At 43.7% G+C, this 7076-nt stretch overlaps 1 pseudogene; it reads left to right on the top strand.

Moving 5' to 3' along the window:
- Positions 1-496: 496 nt before the first annotated feature.
- LOC112205180 (small nucleolar RNA U13) lies at positions 497-592 on the top strand (annotated as a pseudogene).
- Positions 593-7076: the final 6484 nt, after the last annotated feature.

Here is a 7076-nt window from a genome sequence, read left to right as displayed (position 1 = left end):
TCACTGCAACCTCTGCCTCCCAGGTTCAAGCAATTCTCCTGCCTCAGTCTCCTGAGTAGCTGGGACTGCAGGCATGTGCCACCACCGCTGGCTAATTTTTTTTTTTTTTTTTTTGAGGCATAGTCCCACTCTGTTGCCCAGGCTGGAGTGCAGATCTCAGCTCACTGCAACATCCGCCTCCCGGGTTCAAGTGATTCTCCTGCCTCAGCCTCCTGAGTAGCTGGGTCTACAGGCATCTGCCACCATGCCTGGCTAATTGTTTTTGTATTTTTGATAGAGATGGGGTTTCACCATGTTGACCAGGCTGGTCTTGAACTCCTGGCCTCAAGTGATCCACCCACCTTGGCCTCCTAAAGTGCTGGGATTACAGGTGTGAGCCATCATGCCCAGCCTCTGGACAGCATTTAAAAACAGCTGATACCAGGTCTCCACTCCACAGCAATTAAATCAGAAACTGTAGACATTGGGTCCTGGGCATTGACATTAAAAAAAAAAAATTCTCCAAAGCATGATGATTGGGTTTTCATGCTAATGTTTGAAATGTGCCTCCCTCAAACCTTGTTACGACAAATAAAATTCTCCCCAGGTGATTCTAATATGAGTCGAGTTGCGACCCCTTGGAGCAGCTGTTTGCTGTTGATGACATAAAGCAAAGGGAGCTGCTGTCTTCTGGGACCCAGCAGGTGCTTTTTGACCATTTCTTCCATTTGTGTGATTATTTCAAATTTTCGAAGTGCTGTTATGTGTCTACATAACACCTTGCAAGCCCCTGGAAGAGACCTTAGAGACTGGCTACACCAGGAGTCAGGAACCCTGGAAAGGGCTAGATAGTAAATATTTTAGGCTTTGTGGACCATATGTCATAACTACCCAGTGGCTGTAGAGTAAGAGCAGCCATAGACAATATGTAAATGAATGGGCGTGGTGTGTTCCAGCAATCTTATTTACAAAACCAGTTGTGAGCTGGATTTTTACCCCTAGCTGTTGTTACTTGCTAACCCATGGTCTACACCAACACTCTGATCTCATCCATGAGGAAACTGCCGTCCACTGGGCGATGTGATTTGACTCAGATCTCAAGGGTAGGAAAGGGCAAACTGGGCTTGAAGTTCAGGTATTTCGACTTAAAACACATAAAAAAAAAAACCTCTCCTAAATCTACAATTGGTGAATAGTGTTCTTAAAAATTAAACCATTAAAAGGAGGGTCTTCTCATCTCTACCTTTTGTGTTTCCCTGGCTTTATGGTGCTATGATATGCTGTGTACGTTTCCACTCTCTCCAGATTGTAAGCTCTTCCATAGTAGAGCCTGGGCTTTCTTCAGTGCCACATTCCCACCAGTCTGGGGCAAAGCAGTGCCTGTACCTGTTAGCGTGCTGAATATACTGCAGCCTGAGCATGTGGAGCTCAGTTTCATGTGTTTATTTCAAGACAACAGGGCTGACTGGGCTTCCGGTCATTTCCGGTGATTTCTGGAAGTATCTTTTGATAATATCTAGCCCACTTGCTTGTGTTCTTTATAACTTCAAATAATGTTTATATAATGACAGAAAAAGTTTGGAGATTGTGGCAGTGGGATAAAGCACAGATTAGATGTCTAATTACTTTTAAAAAGTTGACCTTCAAGTTTGGCCAAAAAAAAAAAAAACAAAACAAAAAAAAAACACTGTAAGAAATCGAGTTTGAACAGGATTCTTTGCAATATTATTTTCTTTTCGATTTTCTTCTATGCAGGCTTGTGGTAAAGTATATATGCAATATGTTACTCTTGTCTGTCACATTCAGAAACCTGCCCCCCAACCCCCTCTTCTGTGCAGTCTCTCCAGTTTGACCTTGAGAAGTACTGTTTACAATTCAGTGAACCTGGGTCTCTCCCTTCTTGCTTCAAGCTCAGCAAATGGACAAGAAAAACCTGCAGAACTCGTTCAGCAATTTCAGACTATAAACAAGCAATCCAGAGGGAATAAGGGAATGACTGCAATTAAAGTCTTCTCTCCCAAGGTTGTCAACACTCTAGGTTGAGCAGTGGCCTGAGAAAGTTGCTCATTTCTCAGACAGGCTTGCTTAATGCAAGGTGCAATGGGCTATTATCTAATGTACCTTTCTTTATCAGAACACACATTTCTCTCTGTGTCTCTGTCTCTGTCTCTCTCTCTCTCTCTCTCACACACACACACACACACACACACACATATCTTCCATATTCACATATAAACACACACAGTTGCTATTGTCTCAGTCTGGATATAGTGGAAGGTGGAATATTATGATCTTACAAGGGAAAAAAAGCTTTTAAAGGGCAATTCAGGGCTGGGCGCAGTGGCTAACGCCTGTAATCCCAGCACTTTGGGAGGCTGAGGCCGGAGGATCACAAGGTCAGGAGATGGAGACCATCCTGGCTAACACCGTGAAACCCTGTCTCTACTAAAAATACAAAAATTAGCCGGGCATGTTGGCGGAATTAGCCGGGCATGGTGGCGGGCGCCTGTAGTCCCAGCTACCGGGGAGGCTGAGGCAGGAGAATGGTGTGAACCTGGGAGGCGGAGCTTGCAGTGAGCCGAGATTGCACCACTGCACTCCAGCCTGGGCAACAGAGCGAGACTCCGTCTCAAAATAAATGAATAAATAGCAATTCAGGCCGAGCGCAGTGGCTCATGCCTGTAATCCCAGCACTTTGGGAGGCTGAGGTGGGCAGATCACAAGGTCAGGAGATCAAGACCATCCTGGCTAACATGGTGAAACCCCATCTCTACTAAAAATACAAAAAATTAGCCGGGTGTGGTGGCACTTGCCTGTAGTCCCAGTTACTTGGGAGACTAAGTCTCAGGAGAATCACTTGAACCCGGAGGCAGGGGTTGCAGTGAGCACACTAGCCTGGGTGACAGAGTGAGACTCCGTCTTAAAAAAAAAAAAAAAAAAAAGGCAAGGCAATTCAATCTGGGGCAGAGTGGCTCAAATGCTTGGGAATTAAACAGAAAGGACAATTTAGTCAACAAATACAGGGTGGCTGTAATGTCATATGATATAATTTTCATATAGCACAGAGCTACATGATTTCATTTATAAATTTTGTACTATGATTCTTTCAGAGATACAAAAGAAATAGACAACATGGTTTCTGACTTCTAGTATCTGGCAATTATTTGAGGAGAAAGCACAATGAATATGTATGTTATTGAAGGAATGGATAATGTACATATTTAAGGAAATGATGAAGACCCCAGATGGATGGAACAGATAACACCTTTTAAACTGATTCAGAGTACAGAACTTTCAGGGTAGAAGGCAATGGCGAGGAGAAGATAGTATTCGACTTAGGTCTTGAGGGATGGATTTGGATGGCAGAATGAAAGGTGAAGACCATGCCAAGTTCAAGCCTGAACAGCAGAAGTGGGGATGAAGTGTACCATCCGGCTGGGGTAGTGCCTTTTCCTGGGGCATGGTGGTGCCTTCATTGCAGAGTAAGGTGGAAGTGCTTGTGAGAAACTGAATAATGGCACGGTCAATTTTGTGGGCTTGGGTTCAAGACCTAGCTCTGCCACATTCTATCAGTCACTTGGGAAAATTAGCTTAATTTCCCTGAAACTCTTGTTCCTCTTCTGTAAAATGGGGTAATAAAATTGTCCACCTCATAGGTTATTTTGAAGATTAAACAGGATAATCCATGTTAACGTGCAATGCTTGGCACATAGTAAGCATCCAATAGGTAAGAACTATTAAATTATGGCAAATCCTGAATGTCAAAAGAAATAATTTCCCGATGTATTAGCATTCATCTTTTCTAAGTATTTGCATGTCACATAAAAATTTCTTCTCAGCCTATCACTTTTTTTCTCTCCTGTCCCTGGTCCAAGCAATGTTGTCCACATCCTGAAGAACTGCTCCATGAGCCCACAGTAGGACACTCTGAGGCCTGGCTCACCAGACTACATATCATGAGTGAGCAATTGGAAGTTCTAATCTGAGTGATATGGATGACATGTTCTCTGTGCCTTTGAATATCTAGTTTCTCATCTATAACACGATCTTTGAAGCTATACAAGGAGAGAATCAATATCACCTGACCACCATCTTTCGCCCTTTGAAAGGCATAAAATTCTAAGTAAGAGTACTACACATCACGCTGTGTATTTTACTGCATGCATGCTAAGCCTTTACCAAACATTTTTAAAGGAAAAGAAGAATAAATTAGGATAGGAGCATTCAAAGGAACCCATAAGATGTCCCCTTAAAGAAAGGATTTATGGATAAGGAAACAAAAGCCCAGGTGGCCGATGTGATATACTTGTGGTCACACAGAGGAGGAAGTCTCCTGAAGCAAACTCAAGGTCGCTTTGTACATCAGACTAATCCTACTTGTTGATTTATAAAAGTATTAGCTTCTTTATTTTCTCCTTAATTAGGACAGAGAGTAATTATCATTACTGGGTCCAGAAAGAATTATGCCAATGTTCCAAGATTATGCATGGAACATTTGTTATGCAAACTGCTGCCCTTCACACATAGAGAGGCCCCATAGGCTATGTCCTCCTCCCTGGGGCTGCCAATGTGTCTAAATTGCTGGGAGCATCTCCCCCAGGCTTATGAACACGAGCTGCTCCTTTGATGGGACTTTGATGGCCATGAAATATCATTTAGGAGAGGGGTTAATGCCTTTTTTGTTGTTGATCTTTCACCTTCAGGGAGCATGAGCCTCTGAGAGATCTGCTTTCACGCCATATTCACAGAAAGGTTTTGCTCAGCCTGAGCCAGGCGGTTGCTGACTGCCAGGGCCAGCGTGTGCCGACTGCTGCTGTGTTTCCCAGCGCTGCCAGCAGGATCGTATTCTTTGTATCTGCACCTCCCAAGCAATTCTTCCGGGGCAACTTTTTCTGTGCCCCTCTGCTGGGCTGAAGGGCTGGTGCTTAGGGATGCATGCATCCCGCCCTTTGCCCTCATGTCTGAGCTGTTCGAATCTGATTTCCAGGGCAATTGCAGTTTGGCGGCTCCCCGGGGCATCCTCTTGAGTGGCTGCTCTGCTGTTACTGTTTGGGAGGCCTCGGAAACTCCCTTGGGAAGTTTGTCAGATGGTCTGATGAGAATAGCAGGAGCCTGTTTTCCATAGTCAGATTGTCATTTTCATCATCATTTTTGTTGTTGAGTTTCCCTTTTTAAAAAATAAAATCATAAAACAGACATACTCTTTTCTAAACAAGTGTAGACTTTTACTATGAGGGTTGGAAGGGGCCTCACTGAGTAAATACCTCTTCTCTCACCCTCGTGTGTTGGCTTCTTTGTTTTGAACCTGGGTGTGCCCAAGTGGTTTTACAACCTCCCTTGGGTATCAACAGTCCTTATCCTCTCACCATCTGATCTCTCTTCCTGCTTCTGGTCCTCAGAGGGTGGTCAGACAGTGCTCCCAAGAATGGGTTGAGGTTCTGAAGGTATGTGGGCACCTAAAGATCCTAAGCTGTCAAAATGACTGCTGTCCAGGAGAAACTGACCAGACCTAAGGTTCAATCTGGGGAAACTTGACGCAATAACTATTAGCAAGTACTAGGCATTTTGCTGTGTATCGGGCCTGGAGATCAGCAGTTTACGTGAGTGATTTTCACACATTCCAAGAAATAGTTTCTTCCATTATTTCCACTTTACAGGTGAGAATATTGAGGCTCTGAAAGGCTAAATGACTTGGCTGAAGCCACATACTTAGTGGCAGAGTCAGAATTCAGTCTCTAAGGCTTTTGAATTCCAGAACTCATACTTTTAGCCATGATGGTATACAGATTTAGTTCTGGGTCTGGAGACCATTGACAGCCTTGGTAATAAACTGTGTCTCAATATAAATAAAGGACAGATATGGTTGTGTTCAGTTCTTGCACACATTCCTTCGAACTCCAAAGGACAAGAGGTTAACCTCATGACTTTGATAGAAAACAGAAGACAGGTTGTGAGGTTTCTTGGGTAATTCTGGGTATTTGGACACCTGTTCAGTTATTCTTGGATTCTGTGGTGGGGGTGGGGGGAATATGGGGAGGCTGAGGTCATTATTGCAAAAACCATTTCCTGAGCGCTTGACTTCAGGAAATGCTGTAGCATTAAAAATACCCATTGTGTGGGAGTGATAGAAGCATGACTCACGTTTAGCAATTGTGTCCATAGGTCACAAAGGATTTGGGGAACACAGGAGATATTCACACAAGACTGTGTCTGTGGGTGGTTCATTATGAAATTTTTAGTAGGTTGAGAAGCATGGTCGCATTTCAAAAGGAGTGACATTTAAGATTCTCCATGGAAGCTATGAGACTTGGCTCATCATTCATACATTGATTAACAAATGTCAATTGTCCGCCTACTAAGTGCAGGTCCTTGTACCGGGTGCTTTGCGATTTTGCAAGAGGAGTAAAGCGTGGCTCTTGCCCTTTAGTGCAGTGTTTATGAAGTGGTGACAATGAAATAGGCTGCTTTTAAAATTTCCCCTTTTTTCCCCCTTGACACTTTGACAAAAGGAAGACTATCCCTTAAAGAAAGACATTTTGTTTTATTTTCCAGGACAAATACTATCAAAAAATCAGGTTTGTTAACTCTCAGGCCTTGTGCCTAGGAAAATATGATTATCAGGATAAAAGATTCAGGGGCATGTCCTGGCTTAGGTACCTTTTGTTCACTGTAGGGTAGAGTACAGTGAACAGTGAATACAGGGTAGAGGGAATAGGAATTTTTGTTTGTTTGTTTTGAGATGGAGTCTTGCTCTGTCGCCCAGGATGGAGTGCAGTGGTATGATCTCGGCTCACTGCAACCTCTCTCTCTCAGGTTCAGGCAATTCTCCGCCTCAGCCTCCTGAGTAGCTGGGATTACAGGCACCCACCACGACACCTGGCTAATTTTTGTACTTTTAGTAGAGATGGGGTTTCACCATCTTGGCCAGGCTGGTCTTGAACTCCTGATCTCGTGATCCACCCACCTCGGTCTCCCAAAGTGCTGAGATCACAGGTGTGAGCCACTGTGCCTGGTCAGGAATTGTTAATTAAATACTCATGGTCTTTTAAACTGGGCCAGAGGATTCTTTTTTTTTGGCTTTGTTTAATATTTTGTAT

This window comes from Pan troglodytes, chromosome 10 (assembly GCF_028858775.2).
Source record: "Pan troglodytes isolate AG18354 chromosome 10, NHGRI_mPanTro3-v2.0_pri, whole genome shotgun sequence".
NCBI classification, from domain to species: Eukaryota; Metazoa; Chordata; class Mammalia; order Primates; family Hominidae; genus Pan; species Pan troglodytes.
The sequence above is the reverse complement of the archived record's forward strand: the minus strand, read 5'-3'. Positions and strand labels throughout refer to the sequence as shown.